This window comes from Bos taurus, chromosome Y, assembly GCF_002263795.3.
Source record: "Bos taurus isolate L1 Dominette 01449 registration number 42190680 breed Hereford chromosome Y, ARS-UCD2.0, whole genome shotgun sequence".
NCBI lineage: Eukaryota > Metazoa > Chordata > Mammalia > Artiodactyla > Bovidae > Bos > Bos taurus.
The window spans coordinates 25,768,982-25,791,063 of NC_082638.1; the positions used below are offsets into that span (position 1 = coordinate 25,768,982).

Consider the following 22,082-nt stretch of genomic DNA (forward strand, 5'->3'; position numbering starts at 1 on the left):
CAGTATCTTTATTTGTAAGATAAGGGTGTTTATAACTACCATAGAGTTTTGGAGATAACCAAATAGCACATTTTTCTGTACTTAACTAATATGTAGTATATTTATACCTAGGTGGCAGTTTATTTAAAGGAAGCACTGGGACTTGTGGTCACACCCTCCAAGAACAAAAAAGTATTTAAAATATGGAACCACCATGGATGTCATGTGAAGAAGAACAAGAGCCAGAACCACAGAAAAGTGAGGGAGAAACCAAACTAGTAAATGATGAAGATGCTGAACTCATCTTGGTTGGAGTGGAACATGTACATGAGGATGATGATGTGATCTTTGTTGGGATGACCTCAAATTCAAAACCAGTCATTTCAAACGTACTGAACAGAGTTACCCCAGGTTCTTGTTCAAGGAGAAATAGGTATGGTCACTTCAGGAAAGATAATGCTCAGAAATTACAGCCTGTTAGTCATGTGACTCCTACATCAGAAGCAAAGACTGTCTTGCCACTTTCTGTCTCTGAATCAAGATCAACAGATAGTCCTATTATTATTGAGCCTTTGTCCAAAGCGGATTCTAAAAATATTTCACCACAAATAGTGCCTAATAGCTTTTCAGAGTTATGTTCTCCTTTGATTACCTTCACAAATTCATTGCAGCATCCAGTAGAAACAGCAGTTTCTGCAGGAGATATGGATAAAAGTCCTCGTGTATCAAAGCGACTTTCCACTTCTGAAACAAATAGCACAAGTCCCAAAAGGCCTACACTCAGTGATGGAATTATAGGACAACATTCTTTAGCTTTGTCCCTTTCAGGAACTTTTCATACAGTGACTACTCAGCAAAGCACACCAGACAGTGTTCATAACTCATTAAGCCATGTTCAGAGTGGAGAACCTTGTCCAACAGCTTTTCCAAAGGACAATGTTCATTGCAAGCCTGTAAGTCCTTTAGGGGGAAATGTATTGACAAAAACTGACTTTCCAAGTGTATCAAGTCAAAATAAGTTTGCTGATCCCACAGAAGGCAATCTGATTGTGTTACTTCGTGACTTCTACTATGGACAGCATATAGGAGATGGGCAGCCAGAACCGAAAACTCACACAGTCTTTAAATGCCACAGCTGCTTGAAGGTTCTAAAAAATGTTGAGTTTATGAATCACATGAAGCACCATTTGGAACTTGAGAGGCTGAGATGTGACAGCTGGAAATACCACACCACCTGCCAGCACTGCCACCGCCAGTTTCCTACGCCCTTCCAGCTGCAGTGTCACAGTGAAAGTGTCCACACTTCCCAGGAGCCCTGCACAGTCTGTAAAATCTGTGAATTGTCCTTTGAGGCAGATCAGGTTCTCTTACAGCACATGAAAGACAATCATAAGCCTGGTGAAATGCCCTATGTATGCCAGGTTTGCAGTTACAGATCATCATTCTTTGCAGATGTGGATGCACATTTCAGAGCATACCATGGTAACACTAAGAATTTACTTTGCCCCTTTTGTCTCCAAATTTTTAAAACTGAAGCACTATACATATGTCATTATAGACAGCACTGGGCAAAGAGTTTTCACCAGTGTTCCAAATGTCGGCTACAATTTTTAACTTGTAAAGAGAAAAGGGAGCACAAGACCCAGTGTCATCAAATGTTTAAGAAGCCTAAGCAGCTAGAAGGATTACCTCCTGAAACAAAAGTTGTTATTCAGGTATCACTGGAACCCCTTCAACCAGGATTGGTGGAAGTAGCATCCATTACTGTGAACGCATCTGATTCTGAACCATCACCCCCCAAATCTAAAAGTAGGAGGTCAAAAAAACCCAGTTAATTCTACTTTAAGTAAGTCTGAAGCAAGTATTTCAAAGTTATAAAGTTAAATATATATATTAAAAACAAAAAATTCAACTATAGCATTATTCAATAATAAATACAGAGAAACCAATGCGTAATTTATGTGTTTTTGTTTTAAATACATGAAATATAGTTTTGTTTGAATATTGAGATGTTATTTAAAAATATAGTACCTGTTTTTCATACAGTTGTCTTAGCACTAAAAAGTATGTGTGCGTGTGTGTGTGTGAGAGAGAGAGAGAGAACGAGAGAGGTGGCGAAAGGAAAAGTAACAGCCTATTTTGGTATTTCATGTTATTTGTAAGTTCGAAAGCTCTGCTATACGTATAATCTGTAGAGTGTTTTAGCAACGTAATTTTCAACTGTTTTCATGCCTTGACTATCTCAATATTAACTATATAGCCAGATTGGAATGGCTTTGTTATTGTATGTTCCCTTGTGCTGCTGAACTCTCCGAAGTGCCTCTGTTGTGCTGATCTAAGATAACCTGGCTCCAAAAGCCTGGTGTGGAGAAGTTGATGGAGAAGCTATGATGTGAGTTGGGACCAGACATGGGATTTAGTCAGTGGAGAGCTGTGGCTTCTTGTCCCATTGGAGGAAGAGGTATGCATTCCCTCCAGGCATGGAGCCAAGGCAGAAGGAACACTGTCTCAGAGTATCTTTACCTAGCCCAGGGACATCTCAAGGAAGCCAACCATTTAAATGCCTGTGTTTGGTGAGAGGCCCCTGCAAGCATCAAGCAGGCCCTGTGTTATCATTGACTGCAGTTGGGGAAGCAGAGATAGTTAATAGAATGAGGCATGGTTCCTGTGGACCTCCTGTTGAGTGATCAAAAGGGGAATTTTGATTCATTCCATCCCCTTTCCCATTTGGGTAGCCTTTAGTCACAGTGAAGTAGCCATATCTGTCTCAGTCACAAAAGTAAAGCAAGTTAAGATTCCCAAGTAAAAAAGCCTTGACATCCAGTTTGATTTGTAGTGGACCCATAGTTTTAACTGAAAAGGATCAAACACAGGGAATCTGTTCAGTTTATGAATTGGGCTAAATTTAGTTCTCTTACCCTTAAGCTACAATGGAGTTGTCTGAGAATAGTAAATGTAGTGGATACGAAGGGTCCAGGGTGATTAAACCCTCTATAGAACTTTTCCTTACCTTTTCCAGTTACATGTATCTTACCCTAGTTGAACATGTGAAGATTTCAGTTTTGTATCTTATCTTGCCTTGAACACGAATGTATTGCAGTTAACAGCTAATTCTTTGTGTGGGTAATTTCCCATTTTATCAAACTAATACTGATTTTCTGTCTTACTTGACACCGTCTAATGTGCAGGAATTGTCTCATTTATTTCAGTAATTATCAGGTCATAGAATTATTATCCTTCCTCTACTCTATCCAGCTATCTAGTCTGTGATTATACTTGTGGAAACCTTTTTTCTTGCGGTCTCCAAGAGCTCTTTCACAGACCTGCAGGGTACCCTCTAAATATTGGTTCCTGAACATCAGCACACTTGGCTTCCTCTGTGTGTTCCTGGAGTTGAGTCTCCTCCTGGAGTTGAGTGCCATACTTTCTCCACTTCTGGCACAGTTACCTAGCAATCTCTGTGCACCATTCAAGGAACCTGGGATCCTGGCTGTATACCTATGCCAGGAGAAATCTCTCCATTTCCTCTCCCTTTCTCCTCCTCTTTGTCTCTCCCCACTATTTTTTCCCCTTCCACAATTTATTTAAATGCTCTAAGCTTTCACAAAACCCTGGGAAGTGGTAATCACCAAGGTATTAGCATCCATCTCAGAACGGAAGAGGAAGGAGTACAGATGACTAAGCTATAGTAAGCCTATTATCTCCATTTTAGGTAATTTCTTGAGTGTAAATTCAAATACAAGTAGATTGTATTTATTTATTCAATGCTTGATTGATTGGTTTGCTAGGCCTTTCCAGGTAATTTTCTTGGGCCAAAGCACTTTGCAAAGTGTCAGCTTAAACCACTTTTAGTTGTATAAAATGTGTGTGTGTGTGTGTGTGTGTGTTCTGATCTTATGTGAGAACTCTATGTATAAATAAATGTACAGACTATTGCATTCTTATCTCCTTTATTCTATTTCTGTAGTAAAAATACGAAATGTTTTATTTATATGTTTTTATTGTTGCTTAATATTTTGAACACAGTTACTGTTGTTTGCTCTGAAATATGCTCAGCAGGAGTACAAGTTGTATTTATTGCCAAATAAAAAGGTCCCAGGGATATGGTCCTTGACTACTTCCTCTCTTCCATTCTCTGTCGTTCTACTCTACTGTTTTCCCCACTGGTGCCCTGTTTTTGACAACACTGGCCTTGCTTTTCCTTAAGCAAATACATTTCTTCCCAATCCAAAAACTTTGCAACTGCTGTTCTTCTGGAAATGCTCTTCCCCTAGGCCTGCATGGCTTGCTACCTCCCTTGTTTGAGCTTCACCAGTGCTGTTCAAATCACACAATGAAATCCTCAACCCCCTCCATTTCCTCCTCCTCCTTCAAGGCACTTTAAGTCTCTACCCTCTTCTTACCTCTCCAGCCTAAATTTCCTACTTTACACACACACACACACACACACACACACACACACACACACACACAAACTGAGAAGAGATAATAACATCAGGGCTTTGCGTCTTAGAATTAGCTTGAGTCAGTTTCTGTGCCTGCAAATAAAATATAGTTAATAGTGAGTTGAGTTCTTTCAGGAGCTTCCTCTGTTTTTCTGTTGATACCTCTGTATTTTTTTTCAGGCAATGACACTTTGTTTTGTTTACAAATGTATTGAATATCTGTCAAGATCACAATTTTGTTATTGCCCTTTGTGAATTCCTTGTCTACTTTGCTTGTTCTTTCAGGTAAAATTTATTGTTTTATTAATGTTGCCAAAACATTCTAAGTAAAATTACTATTTATAGAAATAAAATGTTTTTTACAAAAATATTTCTGCTGTCCATATTTTTACAAATAACATGGCATATTTCTATTTTTTTTTCATAATCTTATTGTGTTTGCCACAAATTCTAAACACTGATGTGTAAATGGGTTTTCTTGTTCTTAGTACCATCAAGGGCAATGAGGATATGGCTTAATGAATTTCTATTTCTGTTTTTAGATTTTAAAGAGAATTGTTTTATTGGAAAGTTTACAATATCTGTTGAGACATTTCCTTTTCTATCTTTCTCCCTTCCTTTCCTTTTTTTCCCTTTCTTCCCCTGACTCTCTTCCTCTTTCTTTCCTTCCCTTTCTTTCCCCAGGGTTTTGCTTGACTGGATCTTTCCTGAAACAAAAGTAATTCCACTCAGATTTGAACATTATCGTTTCAGAACCACATTCCATTTCTCATTTCTAGTACTGGAATTAACCTCCTCTTCCCCTTATTAGATTGCCACAGTTGTATCAGTGTTTCTGATTTTGTTTTTCCAAGAAGCAGCTCTTGTTTTCTTATCCCAACAAGTTTTATTTTTGTTGTTTTCTATTTTTGTTTCAATTCATATATACCTTCTACTTTCCTTACGATTTTTTCCTTATAACCTTGTCTTTTAAAGGCTTTCTTTACAAATTTTAATGGAAATATATTTGATTTACAATGTTGTGTTTCAGATGTATACCACCGTGATTTAATTATACAGATACATATCTATTCTTTTTTAGGTTATTTTCCAATATAGGTTATTACGTGATGCAGAGTCTTTCTTTCTTTCTTTTTTTAAATAGATTGTTTAGGGCTTGACCTAACTTTATTTAAATAGCAAATTTTGTCTAAATCCCAAATATTTTTATGTATACATTTTTAAACTAATATTTCATTCTCTACAATTTTTTGGCAAGTTAATTCCAAAGATTTCACTCTTTGCAGGCTGAATGTTTTAATTTATAGTTTACTGAGAATTAAGTTTTCCTTGGAGCTCTGAGGGTATGTGTTTATATACACTGACATGTCTATATACACATCCTTTTCAGATTACTACATTTTTTTTAGTATATATAAATGTATTTTAAAGCTATTTTCTGTTTGTATGGTAAAAACATGAAATGTTTTAATTCTAAAAATTTGTTTCCCCAAATGAATACAGTATAAAAAGTAAAGGTATAAAACTATTCCTTTGAGAATAATCCCTACTAACAGAACTTGGAAATGTTAAAAAATTATGCATAACACTTACTAAAAGTGGTAAGAAAAACTTTATTCAAAGTAAGAGTACTAGAGCTGGGTCTTATAATACGGGAGAGATTGAGCTTTAAGTCTGACTCCAGTAGGGACACAACTAGGATTTATAGCTATGGAACAGGATGGGTCCATGGGATTGCAAATAGAGACTAGGAGACTGCAATGAACAACAACAACAGAGTGGGTGTCAGTGAATGGAAACTTATTAAGAGGGCCATAAGGGTGAGGGTGGATTCTGGCTCAACTGAGAGGATCATTGCTGAGGCTAGGCAAGGCTGATAAGATATAGAGGCGAGTGATAAGGAATTTGATCTGATACTGAGGGTGGTCAGATCAAGGGTGAGGTATGTTTTCTAAACTGAACTAGCAGATTCTGGCTTAGATTGGACTAAATGGGCAGGCGCCCCGGGATAAATACATGGCCCAAAGTGGGCAGTGCATTAATGAACTACTGCTGCATAACAAATTACCCCAAACTGACAGCTTAGATTGGACTAAATGGGCAGGCGCCCCGGGATAAAGACATGGCACAAAGTTGGCAGTGCATTAATGAACTACTGGTACATGACAAATTACCCAAACTAACAGCTTAAAACAATATTATCTCATACTGCTGCTGAAAGGAATCCAGGAGTAATTCAGTTGAGTGTTCTGGCTCAGGGTTTCATGAGATTGTCGTCATCTGAAGCCTTGACACAGGCTGGTGGATTTCCTTCCAAGATGGCTTACTCACATAGCTGTTGAAACCAGTTTCTTTGCTGGCTGTTGGGAGGAAGCCTCAGTTCTTTCCCATGGGCCCCTCTACTGGGTTACATGAGTGTTGTCAAGATACTCCTAAGCTGGCTTCTAGAGTGATCCAAGAGGATGAGCAAGGAGGCTGCAGTGTCTTTTATGACCTAGTCTCAGACACTTCATTTTCATTTCTACAATATTCTAACATTAGAAGTGAGCCACTAAGTCCAGCCCACATGTGAAGGGGAGTATAAAGATCCACCCTTGAAAGAAAGGACTTGTGGACATCCTTTAAAACCACGTGGTACACACATGGCCACAAAATTGTTTACATACTTGTATGTCCAAAATGCATTTTCCTGCCAATGCTTTCAAATAATTTATCCATTATAGCATTAACTTGTAGTTCAGGACCTTGTCATCTAAGTCAGTTTCAGATATGGATCAGGGTCTACTTGTGCAATATCTCAAGTGTTCAGTCGTTCAGTTGTTTTCTAATCTTTGCGACCCGATGGACTGCAGCACGCCAGGCTTCCCTGTCCACCATCAACTCCAGGAGCTTGCTCAAACTCAAGTCCATTGAGTTGGTGATGCCATCCAACCATCTCATCCTCTGCCGTCCCCTTCTCCTGCCTTCAATATTTCCCCCATTAGGCTCTTTTCCAATGTGTCAGTTCTTCACATCAGGTAGCCAAAGTATTGGAACTGCAGCTTCAGCATCAGTCCTTCCAATGAATATGCAGGACTGATTTACTTTAGGATTGCCTGGTTTCATCTCCTTGTAGTCCACTAGACTCTCAAGTCTTCTCCAACACATCAGATCAAATTATACAAGTGTAGTTCCTCTAGACCTGATGATCTGTAAACAAAAGAGATGAATTATTCTGCTCACTTTCACAGCCAACATACAGTGCTGGGTCAGGCATAGATAACCTTTATAGACACTCCTGTTCCAGAAAGGGGAGGGGAGTGGGAGTCAATAGTAGCAGTTCTGAAATCCCACGGGTTCTTTTTGGCAGTCCTTTGATTAGCATTTAAGGCCTGGAAACCTCCTAGGCTTCAGTCTCTGAATTTTTAATTCTGCTCTCTGACATGATTCCATTGCAGGAAAGGTGGGTAGTATATGGTTACAGTGAAACAGTCTCCCTAGCCTGCTTCCTGCTTGTCAAAGGTAGAAGTCCAGAGCTCTCTTATTTTGTACTATTGCTGGTCCTTTCAGTCCAAGCTGAACTTAAATATGTTATCTTAAAATCTTGGTATGTCTCCTGATAATCTTACTGGTTTTCATGGTAAAGCACTCCACCCGAAAGCCACAATCACACATGTTTTCATAAAAAGTCCTTCTCTGTCTTGGTTTTCTGCTGAGATAGCTGAGGGATAACACCCTGAAACTTGGTAGAAATCTTATTGTTTGACTGAAATGATCTCTGAGTGACACCCCTAAACTCTTTGGAGGGCATTGGCCTGCCTAAATAATGCCATGAAGCATCCCCTTCCAGCTTTCTGAGGCTTAACAAAGAATTTTACAGTCACACTCATCTTTAGACAACCTTTATTTAAAAAAAAAAAATAAGAATGACCTATACGTGATGTAAATGTTATATTTAGACCATCTTATATCAATGCCTTGTATATGACCTTGCTTCAGAGCCATTAATTTTCGCATCTTCTGTCATCTTAAAAGACTGGAAAATTTCCAAATCAGCAAGTTCTGTCTTATTTTTAAATAGTCTTTCTCATATTTATTTATTTATTCATTTAATTTCCCTTCATATTTTACTATAGGCAGCAAGAAACCAGGAAGCACTTTTGGCTGTTTGGCTGGAATTCTCCTTGGCTAGATATCTCAATAAATAAGATACAGTTTCTCCTTCCAGGTCATTAGGTACATTTTCTACTTTTCATAAAATGCAGGTGTAGTGGCCTTTCCTCTGCCCACTCTCCAGGCTCTTTCCCCTGCCTCTCTTTTCTGCCAGGCATCCAGGGTGCACCACTGTGATTCCACTTAGAACTTGTTTGCTCAGTGAGATAACGGGGATTGATTCCCTGGCTTCAGTCCTTCTGCTGGCCGGAGTCTATGTACCTTCCCCTAAGACCTTCATGTTTTCGCTATCCAACTTCCATCACCTGGCTAGATCAATTCCGACAGCTCATACTCACAAATGTACTGGCAGGGAACTCTATGTGCACACATGTGTGTGTACACAGTAACATCCCTGAGAGGAAACTTGCACATATGCAGAAATACAAGCTTTCTTCTCCAGGAACATGAATTTTGGTAAGCACCCAACTTTCTTTGTCCTCGTTGTTTTCTTTCACTTGCTCATTAATCATGTCACTTTGCACTTCTAACTCTGTGCTGCTACTGCTGGTAAGTCACTTCAGTCATGTCCAACTCTGTGTGACCCCATAGACGGCAGCCCACCAGGCTCCCCAGTTCCTGGGATTCTCCAGGCAAGAACACTAGAGTGGGTTGCCATTTCCTTCTCCAATGCATGAAAATGAAAATTGAAAGAGAAGTTGCTCAGTCGTGTCCGACTCTTCTCGACCCCAAGGACTTCAGCCTAACAGGCTCCTGCATCCATGGGAATTCCCAGCCAAGAGTACTGGAATTGGGTGCCATTGCCTTCTCCATCTAACTCTGTGACTTATCCTCAAAGGTTTCAAAATCTTGACATTTGCTTATGACAGGGATCGACCTGCAGCGCTCGCCATGAACAGCTGTATGACATGTGTGTGTGTTCTGCATTCTCCCATCACCTTGGACAGCTTCACAGTACCAGTCTCTACGTTGGCCTGATCCATTGCCTGTGCATTCCTTCAGGGGACCAGAAAACAAGGACCTCTGGGCTCAGCTGACTTGGAGAATCGCTTTCTCGGTGTGCACCTACCTAGGTCATTCCTTGTCAATGTTGTGGCCCTCTTGCTAGCTTACCACCGGCTATGGCCCACAACATTGTGAGTGAGGCTCTCTGTTCTTCCTATCAGTGTAGCTTTCTACGTGCACCTATATACCTGTGCCACCAAGTGCTATGTCCATATAGCAGAAAAAGGCCAAAGAGACGCCTGAGCCTCCAAGAGCCCCAAGAGACTGTGATAGGCCTGGGTCTGAGCCAATGTTGTGAAAAAGATGCTCATGGATACAGGGTCTCTTCCAATACAAAGAATGGAACCTGAGGCCATAAAGGTAAGGTGGCCTCGCTACATGTCTTCCCTTCTGTTTAACACTTCCCCATGCACACGGAGTCCCCGAACAGATGATGCCCTGGAAAACCTTCCCTTTCTGGGACCACAGCTAATGCCTCCCTTGGGAAGAAAGAAGCTTTCTATCTCAAATGCACCAAGAGGGCTTGAAACACCCAAGCCACAGTGATTTGCTAAATGCCAAAACTCTCAGTTGCTCTCAGGCCCAGGTAGGACTCCCTACAGGCATGCATCTCTGATTGCCTACACAGCCCACGTGCCAAGGAAGCCAGTCCCCAGTTAGGCCCGGGGGCATCCAAGATGGTCACCTGGAAGGCAGCTTCCTTCTGAGTGTCACCGGGTGCAGATCCCCTATGACAAAATCAGAGCTTTTGCTCCAGCAAGACTTCCAGAATCCTCTCTCAGATGCAGACACACACTATTGCCTCTCAGGCCCCCAGAGTCAGAGGCAAGACCCCAGAGGAAAGAAGGAATTCACGTCAGGACTTAGAGTACACACCATGGTGTATCTTTGGTAGGACAGCTATTGCCTAGACCCTGGACCCTGAAAACCAGCAGGCCTCTAACTGCCCCCAGGGGCTTCCCTGTATCCCACTCTCCTGAGGTCCCTTGGGACATGCAATTAGCTCACCTTCCTTGCTCCCTCCCCGTTTCCTCCCTCACAGGCTCATCCGGGCAGAGGGTCAGACATTTACACCCCCTTTCGCTTTCCTTGCCTTTTTGCACTGCCAGGGAGGCAGGCTAGAAGTGCCTGTAGGCATGCCACACACACACCCTGTCTCTCCTAGGATGCCTGTGGTTTTGCAGGTACAGCTTACTTTAGCATGTCTCGCGTTTTGTGTCGCAGTTTGTGCCACTCTCAGGGAGGGTGTGTGCTGGCTGATGGGCTGCTCCTGGGCAGCACTGGCCCAGGACCTTCCCAGTTCTCCTTCTCACATGTGTGGAACAAGTCTCCAGTGCAGCAGGCAATCTATGCCCTTCTTCTTCAGGTATCTGCTCAACTCGGCAGGACCTTAGCCTCCTCGCCATCCTGGGTCTTGCCATAACCACGTCCACCATTTCAATAGGCCGGCCATGGCCCCCTAGACTGAAGGCCCCACAGGCAGGGGTTTCAAAGCCCCACCCCACCTGATTGGCCCTTTGTGAATCCTCAGACCATGCACCCCCTCTTCCTAGTCCAAACACACCCAACAACATAGTAGTAATGGTGAGTGTGTTTTGTAATTGGCCTAATTGCAGATATCTGGAGCCACGGTCTGGAGTTATCACTAGCCATCCTTTTCTTGTTCCCACCCTGGACAGGGTCACTGCAGAGATCCAGTGACAAACCACCTTCAGACTGGGGACGCTCCTGCCTCCTCTTATGGTTGTTCAGCACCTTGTCTCCTGTAGCCTTCATCTCTGCATCTGCTCTGGGCCACACATACACACACACACACACACACACACACACACACACACATAAACACAGCCGACACAAGCACATGCATGTGTACACACACATGCTCAGCATGGGACACAAACACAAACAAGGTACACAGGTGTTTCAGAAGGTTAACACAACTGAGTCCTGCAATGTCGGAGATGGTGACAGTAGGCACCATGTCCTGCCCTTGGAGCTCCCTGTCCACCTTCCCCGAACTCTTCTGTATTTTCCCAAGGCAGCTTGAAGCTGCTTCCAGCGCAGCATGTGTGGTGGTGGTGAGATGCTGAGTGGTGAATGTGGAAATTCACAGAAGATCCCAAAGTCAGCACACAGGTGCACTGGGACCCTGGAGTAACAGGAGTAACAGTAACAGGAGCCAGGGGATGGCAGGACCCATGGAAGAATGATTCTGAAAAAAAAAAAAAAACTTAATTCACCCTCCCTCTAATAGTATCACCTGGACTTTGTCACTGCAACCACAGCTGATTTGAGGTACACTTGCTTCACTCACGGACACACCGAATCCCCAAATCCACAGTCTCAGGAGGTCACTTGCACATGCACGACCCAAATTCAGGCTCCAAAGCCAGCTTGCAAGAGTCTGAGCATCCCCATTTTGGAAAGGACAGTGTCCTAGATACTACACGACTGTCCCTTCAGGGCCCACCTCCACACTTCCTCTCCACATATGTTTCTGTCACTTACGCTCATGGAAGAACCTTCCTCCCCAGGGTACTACTTCAGGGGATCATCCCACACATCTTTGCTGATGATCTGCTGGCAAAATGAGTAAGGTGAGCCAGCAACCAAGAATTCCATAATCAATCGTTAACTGTGCAGGTCTCAAACCACCACACCTCAGCAATCCTGTTCGATTCTAGGCAGTTTTGGCCTGACAACCAGCTCAGAAAATTAAGGCTCCTGGTGTCCAGCCTGTGGCTGGGTGCTCCCCATTCGAAGCCCCAGAATCAGTCGACAGGAGTGGAATGATGTGCCCTATACCCTGCAGAAGACAGGGGAGATGGGTGCGGATCCCACACCCTTGCATACCCACACTCTTCACCCTGGGAGCCATGTTTTACCAACGATGTCAAGGTAACTATACTTAGTGATCACTGTGCTCGAGAAGTAGGGTTGGTCCTGAATGGAGAAGATCACCTTGCAGGGGGAACATGGATGGCTCTGCAACTGCACCTGCCAGGGTAGGGAGGAGGGAAAAGTTTTCTGCACCTCCTCCTCCTCCTGAGCAGCGGACTCCAAGGGCAGCAGAAAGGATAAAGCTATGGCCCACAAGCAAGGGATGCCCTGGATGATGGCGCTCCTCCGAGCCAAGTCAGGCTTCCTCCTCTGATGGTTCTTGCGCATGAACTGAAAGTAGGCCCTGCAGTTTTTCTCATGCTCAGACCTCAGTTCCACCTTCATGGCGGCCAGTTCCTGCAGTGCATCTTGCCCCAGAAGCTCAGTTGATCTCCTGGGCCTTTCCTGGCCCTGCTCCTCCATCATCTTCTCTTCAGCTCCTGGGAGGACCCCTATTGCTGCTCTTCATCTGCCACAACCTCCACCTCCTCCATGATGTCTTCTGCAGGCAGCTGGAACCCCCGCCCGATCCCTGCCGCATCTCCGTCCACCAGGGGCTCACTGTCGTCCACTGCCTCCAACCTGAAGAGGGTGGTCTCTTTGCCTGGCATTACAACTAGTGGCTCCAAGGTCCCAGCCATGCAAAGCATCAGGATGGCAGGCCACAGGCCCCAGCAACCTGAACACCAGGGCTTACAACTAAGATGGTCTGGGGTCCCAGGACACTCCTGCATTCCTCTGACCGCCTCCCACACTCCTCTTGGCCCTGGTCGCAAGCCCAGGCTGGGGCAGATACGAAGGGATGGGTCATAATAGCACAACAAGTGGTGCACAAATGTGGCTCAGGCTGCAGTAATCCTGTGGGACCCACTAGCTCTTTGGGGGCAGGGAGTGAGGGGGATGGTAGGGAGATGGGAGCTCGTGTGTGTGGGGTGGCCTTAGGCTGAAGAATGGGTTGGAAGACAGCACAGGACATGGTGGACAGGCTCTGGGGATATCAGCCAAATAGGCGGGGCCCTAGGCGGTGAGCCACTCTCGAGCTGCTGGCCAAAAATTAGTGCAAAGCCTGAGAGCGTGGTGGGTGGCACCCTTACGGACACATCCCTAGACCAGATGGCATCTTCGACGGTTCCTGGTCTGCAGCCCACCCACGTGGCATATTCTGCTCCAGGGAGGTAGTGGGTTTTGCATCTGCTGCTAGCCCAGGCACAGTCATTGACCAGGCTCTGGAAATTCCAACCACAGGTTCCTGCTCCACAGTCCAAACAGCAAACTCCTGTGTCCCTCGGGCCCGTCAATAACTGGGAACTCTCCCTGAGTATCAAAGGATAAGCAGGGGCACCACGTGCCTGGATACTTTAATCCATGGGATAGAGAACCTGTTCCTGTCTGGATGCTAGGGAAGTAGGGAAAAACCCCACTGTTTGCTACAGTTGATCTCCACTGTTCAGGGACACCAGAGCCTTAGGGTACAGAGCTTAGTCTGTGTCTCTTTATCTCTGCTTCTGGCATAGCACTATTTTGGGCAATCCTTCTATGTGTGTACCAAGGGCTGGTGTCTGTGTGTCTCCATCTCTCCACGTGGCGCTGTTGCTGTCTGGCACACTCTGGATACCAGTGCTCATATGAGAAGCTTATCCATGGCGTGAAGGCAAGCCCTTCTCCTCCTTAGTGAGTTGCACCAATGGGAGATCCGATTTTTTTAGTCCATGCGTTCAGATAGTTCTTTCTCAAACTTGAAAGCTAACAGTGGGTGGTCACTGCTGAACTGCAGAAGGGGCCTGGCGACCCTCCTTCCATTGCTGGACAGATATGAATGCTGCACAGGCCTGAAGTGACTTGGCCACACTTTGCACAGATGGAGAAATGAGGCATGCTCTCCTGGCATAAGGGAACTCCCTGAACATTACTCGAATACCTGCCAGGGAGACAGTAAGGACAGCTCCCCTATGACTTCCACGACCCACCGGTGCCAGAGACATGCACGTCTGCCCATGTACGCTATTGAGGCCCTTTCAATGTGTGCCAGGGTCCAGCCCCAGCACCATCCAGGGATACCCTCAGGAAAAACGGTGCCAGCAAGAGAAAAGTAAAGGAGAGAAAAAGAGGCTGATATTCCCTGGTTCACGCAGAAAGCCAATGAAGCCCCTGACACGGGACTTGCTCTGTTCACAGAGGCCACAGGCGCCCTCTGAATGGAGCGAAGATGCAAAGTGCCTTCTCGATTGGGTTTTAGAAGCCCTGGCAAAAAAAGTGAACTCAGAGAGCCTCTGGGCTCAAGTGAATCTGCCTGAGAAAAAGAGAGACATAGAAAGAAACAATGTCACCGGGAGACCCAGCTTAGGTGAAACGGGTCTGCAGCTTTATTTTGAAAAGGGGCTTTTATACCCTGAGTTACACATTTCCAGGAGTGAAAGATACAAAGTCATGCAGAATCAGCTCAACACTCCATCAGTTTTACCTTTATCGAAACCAGGACATTTTCTGCATAACTTTCCCCCCAAAAGGGTCTTATGTTATGTACATTATCTTCTGGCCCTGTGACCTGTTAGCATTTTGTGACTCTTTCTTGATAAAGGTTGGTCAACCTGAAAACCTGCTTTCCCTTTATCTTTCCAGTCTGCAGTCCCCCTCAGGAAACAGAGTTACATTCTCATGGAGCAAAGGTGCAGTGGATTACAACAAAGAAAGTACTTATTAGCTCAAGAGTCTTATGTTGCTAATACCAAGTCTACTGCTTATTTTTCTTGCATACCAACTATACTAGCTAATGCACTTACAGGTGCACATTGGGTAAAGGACAAGGAAACTCGATAGCAAACATTGCCTCAACAATGCAGTGTTATTCTAATAAGGCTTTTCTTTTTTATCACTCGATGGTTATGCTTGGGGTGTTGTGAACAATCATGTGCATTAGTTACAAGAGTGTGGATAAAACTGCCAAGCAAGCTAAAATAGTAACAGAGGGGTTAGATTTAAAATGTTCCTTTCAATCCCAGGAGACTTATTAACTAGAGCCCTAAGTTGGTTTTCTTCAGAGAAAGGTGGTTGGAGAGAACCCCCTGTTAATGTCAAAAGAATTGGTGAAAGGCATAATACAGTAAACAGTAGAGAGACAGATTTTGGTTTTGGAGCAGATGCTCGAGCAGGTACAGGGAATCCCTTGACTTCTGATCCGCCTTTGCCTGTCAGGTCTTCTCCTGGCTCCTGGCATCTTTCCTTTTTTTATTTTTTTAAAACAGCCAGATGTAATTCAGTCACGAGCTTCTGAGTGCTCTGTCCAAGAGTTGTGACAATACAAGGAAGAATAATTATGAGAAGCAGAATTAGAGTGGCCACAGCGGCATAGCTAAAAATCGTAGACAGAATGTTGTTTTCCTGAAATAAGGTTCAAAAATATAAGAAAAAAGGTCATTTGCTGCTCCTGAGGTGGAAAAATCCAATGGGAATGTTCCATGGTCTTTATCTGAGTGTGAAGTTTTCCTAAATCTAAACTAATGCTGGAGCTATTCCATACCCCCGAAATATGATTTCTAATTTTCTCCCAGTTATAATCTGTCTCGTTTACTTTCATGGGTGTTACACAAATCCACCAGTAGTCGGCATGACAGGACAGTGACAGGTTTACTTTTAATGCCTGTAATTCAGTCCCAATATGCATTACTGCTTCCTCCAGGGCATCTACCTCCATTTCTAGTTTCCTATCTATAACTTCCTGCCAAAGCTAAAGAGCCATTTTTAGACATGAACGTGAACGAGAACGTGAACGTGAAGTCACACAGTCGTGTCCGACTCTTTGCGACCCCATGGACTGTAGCCTACCGGGCTCCTCTGTCCATGGGATTTTCCAGGCAATTTTAGACATAGTATTAACATATTGAGCAGTATGCACTTTTTGAGTCAATGATACTGCCGCCAGAGTGATAGAGGTAATTGCAGTTATTAAAGCTGATATTCTCAAGAAAGGCAAGCTCACAAACAGTCATGATCACATCAAATCTTGTAATTGTTGCAGCACAGCAAGACCACAGTTATCATACCAATAAGTGAGTGCAGTCACAGGCACCATAAGATAGGGTGGACTTCGCAACACTGCAAAGGAACAAACGTTATATTGAGGGTTCACACAAGATGAGAGCGTACATTGTTCACAAGATACTATGTTAGGTCCACCTGAATAATTTATTTGTATATTAAGTCCTTTGGAGTCATTAGTGAAGAGAAAAACATAGGGAGAGGGTAGGCAAGCTAAAATAAAATAAGCAGACTCATTTTTTGGTCGGGATAGGGTTACGTCAATTTGCCAGAGAGCATTAGGCCTAAGGCCTCGGAGATTTACTCCTAACAGTGAAGATGGATTAAATATTGGGAAATTTGGACATAACTTTACCATTTGTCTAGCTGTTTCTTTTAGGGATATGAAATTCATACCTTAAACCAGTTGCATTTTGATGGTGACTTTTGTGAGAATTTTTGGCTTTGTCCATCTTTTTCTGTAAGTTTAAAGCAATTACTTTAGTCAATGCATCTGCCAAAGCATTTCCTTCATGTAAAGGGCCAGACAAGCCAGAATGGGCTCTAATATGTCCCACAAAGTATTTCTTATCTCTGTGTTTAATCTCTTTCTGTAAACCAGATAACAAGGAGAATATAGTAGTTTTATTTTGGGGGGATATTAGCGGTCTCTATATGAGGAATCAACCCTACAGTATATCGGGAGTCAGTCAAAAAATTGAAGGTGTGGTCTCTTAAATGTTGAAGAGCCCAAATAACTGTTCATAACTCAGCTCTCTGGGCAGATGTCACTTCAGTTACCTGAACATGGGATATTTTATCAATAATTGTGACTGCTTTAACATTAGAGGAATCATCTGTGAAAACTAAAATTGTCCCTTCTAAAGGTGGAAGTCCAGCAATGCAAGAGACGTCTGCTCCAGTATCTAACAGCCCTATTTCATTTCCTTGAATTAAAAGGTCTTTTGAAGGCCGAGAAGCTGTAATTTCCTGAACCCAAAAAGCTAGATTACTAGATCCAAATACTCTGTGGCCCCTAGCTTGAGAAGTCAAGTTTTTTTTTTTTTTTTTCCTTTCTGATAATAACTTAAAAGCAAAAGCTGTGCTGTTCTTTGACCTTTATTAATTTGCACAGTTTTGGTAAGTGGCAAGATCAAAACTTAAATTTCCCCAATATAATCAGAATCTACTACAACAGGCACCAGTGAAATTCCTCGAAAAGAAAGCGAGCTACGCCCAAACACTAATCCTACAATACCCTCAGGTAGGGGGACAGCCACTCCCATTGGAATTGGAGTAACAGGCATGTCCGGAGTTAATATTGTTGTTAAATCCCCTTACCATTCCACTTCTCTCCTAGCCTGCGTGAGGCCCCCCTGAGGGTTTTCTCCAAGGAGCATGCTCTGCATATTGTGTATGTGTCTGCTTTAAAAGTTCTGTTGTGCAAAAAACTTTTTATCTTCTTCAGCCTTAGGCAACACCTTTGGAGGCTTTGGGAGGCGCAAATGGAAGTGGCGGCAGTCACCTTAAAACAGAAAGTGGTGGATAAGTTTTTAAAGGTTTGTGCAGAGGGGGAGGGGGCTCACCAGGGCGCCTGACCATAGGATCCTGTAAGCCCCCTCTTTCCTCGGGAGGTAGAGCACAGTCTGTCTCCTTTTTGTTCTTCAATGGCAGAAAATATGATCTGCGCAAAAGTGGAGACCCACCACCGACCACTATAGCCTCGCCCATAGGCTGTCTAACAGCCTCATGACAAGGGTCCAGGACATTTCTAATCATATTTCACAGAGCAAAGCATCTACAGGAACATTTTCTGGCCCATGCAAAGTATAAAACAATGTAGAAATTTAGACAGTTTTCCTGTGCTTTTTTTAATGTCTCTATGGGCTAACATGTGAAGTAGTACTTCAATAAACATTTGTCTATTCTTAGATGCAGAGAAACCTATTTTTCTAGAGAATATTCTTATTCATTCTGTACCCTCTTCACCCTGCTGGCAGTTAGGCAGGTACAATCCTAACCGCCCCACATTATGGTCTCAAATTATTTACCCTTCAGATTTATGAGCAGTATCTAAAGCGTCCTTAATCATATTCCAAAGAGAAAGGGTGTCAGTGGTTACTTTTTCTGGGCAATGCAAAAGTGTAATAAGATTTTACCTGTTTCCCTACATTTTCCCAGGTATCTAGGTTACCAGTGCCCTCTTCTGGAAACCAAACACATTGTTCTTGTACAAACGTAAAAAATGATTGAATACTAACCTTAACTTTAATTCCTCTTTTATTTAACAATTGCAAGATTACTCCTATAAAGAGCTGTCGTTCTTTTGATTCGTTGTTTCCCGTGTCAGTGATTTCTGTCTTCAAGGAAAGATTAAACACTACCCACTCTTCCTCACACTACCTATCGTATGCAAGGGGGTTTGCAGCACCCTAAGTGGGACCCTGGCCGTTCCAAAAACTGGACAATGGGGAGACTTACCTTCAGGTTCCTGTTCTGGGTGCCATTTGCCAGGGTCCAGCCGCAGCAGGATTTAGGGATACTCTCAGGATGAATGGCGTTGGCAAGAGGGAAAGTAAAGGAGAGCAAAAGAGGCTGATATTCCTTAGTTTACACAGAAAGCCAATAAAGCCCCTAACACAGCACTCGCTCTGTTCATGGAGGCCACAGGCGCACTCCCGATGGAGCGAAGACACAGAGCACCTTCTAGATTGGGTCTTAGAAGCCCGGGCAAAAAAGTTAACACAGAGAGCCGTTGTGCTCTAGGGAATCTGGCTGAGAGAGAGAGAGAGAGAGAGAGAGAGAGAGAGAGAGAGAGAGAGAGAGAATGACACGGGGAGACCCAGCTTAGGTGAAACGGGTCTGCAGCTTTATTTTCAAAAGGGGCTTTTATACCCTGAGTTACACATTTCCAGAAGTGAAAGATACAAAGTCATGCAGAATAAGCTCAACATTCCATCAGTTTTACCTTTATCGAAACCAGGACATTTTTTGCAAAGGTTTTCACAAACAAGGGTCTTATGTTATGTACACTATCTTCTGGCTCTGTGGCCTGTTAACATTTTGCAACTCTTTCTTGATAAATGTTGGTCAACCTCAAAACCTGCTTTCCCTTTATCTTTCCAGTCTGCAGTCCCCCTCAGGAAACAGAGTTACATTCTTATGGAGCAAAGGTGCAGTGGGTTACAAGAAAGAACAAACTTATTAACTCAAGAGTCTTACGTTGCTAATACCAAGGCTACCGCTTGTTTTTCTTGCATTCCAATATACTAGCTAATGCACTCCCAGGTGCAAATTGGGTAAAGGACAAGGAATCTCAGAAGGAAACATTGGCTCAACAATGCGGTATTATTCTAATAATGCTGTTTTATCACTCAAAGGTTATACGTGGGTTTTGTTGTGAACAATCATGTGCGTTAAATACAAGAGTATGAATAGACCTGCCAAGCAAGCTAAAATAGTAACAGAGGGGTTAGAATTAAAATGCTCCTTTCAAGCCCAGGAGACTTATTAACTAGAGCCTTAAGTTGATTTTCTTCAGAGAATGATTGTCAGGGAGAGCACCCTGTTAATGTCAGAAGAACTGTTGAAAGGCATACTATAGTAAACAGTAGACAGACAGATTTTGGTTTGGGGGCAGATGCTTGAGCAGGTCCAGGGAATCCCTCGAGTCCTGATCCGCCTTTGCCTGTCAGATATTCTCTGCATTACTTTTGTCATGCATGGGGTCTCCCGTGGTGGCTCCCAGCAAATGCGATTCTGTTCTCCATGTGAGAACACACCCAAGCCTGCCTTGTCGCCCAAGGCTGTGGGGAGGGAAGCAATAAGAGGATCAAGCTAAGCCATCCATCCTATAGTCCTGATACCCAATATATGTGTTCTGCAAAGAGTACAATTAGTAATATTTCAAACTGGAAGACTCTGCAGGTAGCAGGTCCTTATGCTACAGTTCTGGTCCATCACTGAAAACACAGGAAAAAGGCAAACCTTGCCCATGCTCTTGGCAAGGTCAGGGAAAGTATGCCTGGCACTTCAGAAGGACAGAAAGACCCTTGTAGCCGGGTGGTCAAGGGGTTGTGTGGTCACCCACTTTGGTTTCTGTGTCTGGGGTTGCTGCCTGTTCTGTGTCTTGGAACCTCTGAACTCTCACTGGTCGCCCACAGGCACTTTCCTCCTGCCTCTCCTTTCTGCCAGGCATCCTTGGTGCACCATTCTGACTCCACTTAGAACTTGCTCTCTCGGTGAGATAACAGGAACTGTTATCAGTGCTTCTGCTGGCTGGAGTCTAGGTGGAGTCTTTCCCTATGACGTTCATGCTTTGCTATTCAACTCCCATTACCTGGTTAGGTCACTTGCGGCAGCTCATACTCATAAGCGTACTGGCAGGTGGTCCTGCATGTGCATGTGCATGTACACAGTAACATCCCTGAGAGGAAACTTGCACATATGCAGAAGTACACGCTCTCTTCTCCAGGAACATGAACTGTGGTAAGCACCCAACTTTCTTTGTCCTGGTTATTTTCTTTCACTTGCTCATCTCAGGTTGCACTTCTGCCTCTGTAACTTAGCACCAAGAGTGTTTGAGCCACCCAGACTTCATTGATTTACTAAATGCCAAGACTCCCTTTCAGTTGGTCTCCTTAGGCCCAGAGCGGTCTTCATACAATCAGGTATACCTGCTTGCCTACACAGCCGAAGTGCCAATGAAGCCTGTCCCTGGTTGGGCCCAAAGACATCCAAGACAGTCACCTGGAAAGCAGGGTCCCTCTGAGTGTCACCTGGTGCAAATCCCCTATGACAAAATCAGAGAATCTGCTCCAGGGAGAGAGCCAGAATGCTCCCTCAGATGCAGACGCACACCTTTGCCACTCTAAACCCCACAGCGAGGGGCCTGACCCCAGAGAAAAGAAGGAATTCAAGTCAGGACTTTCAGCACACACCATGGAGTATCTCTGGCAGGACAGCTGTTGTCTAGACCCTGGACCCTGAAAACTAGCAGGCTTCAAATTGCCCCCAGGGGCTTCCCCATCTCCTACTCTCCTGAGTTCCCTTGGGACATGCAATAAGCCCATCATCCTTGCTTCCTCCCTGTTCCCTCCCTCACAGGCACATCCCAGCAGAGGGCCACGCACGTACACTCACCCCTGCACATTCTTTGCCTACCTGCACTGCCAGGGAGGATGGAAGTGCCTGGAGGCATCCCATGCTCACACCCTGTCTCTCCTAGGATGCCTGTCGTTTTGCACGGATAGCCTACCTTAGCTTATCTTGCATTTTGTGTCATATCATGTCAGTGTGTGCCACCCTCATGGAGACAGCATGCTGGCTTTTGGGCTGATCCTGGGCAGCACAGGCCCAGGACCTTTTCGGTTCTACTTACGTGTGTGGAACAAGTCTCCAGTGCAGCAGACTATCTGTGGCTCTTTCTCCTTCAGGTCTCTGCCCTTTTCTGCAGGACCTTAGCCTCCTCACCATCCCAGTCCTGCCATAGCCACATCCACCATTTCCAAAGGCCTGCCCATGTGACCGCGGACTGAGGGCTCTATAGCCAGTGGTTTCAAAGCCCTACCCCACCTGACTTGTCCTGGGTGAATCCTCAGACCATGC

General features: G+C 44.1%; 1 pseudogene; it reads right to left on the minus strand.

Annotated features, from left to right (window-relative positions):
• LOC132344664 (testis-specific Y-encoded protein 1-like) overlaps positions 1–13,272 on the minus strand; it is a 55,069-nt pseudogene extending 41,797 nt beyond the window's left edge.
• Positions 13,273–22,082: the final 8,810 nt, after the last annotated feature.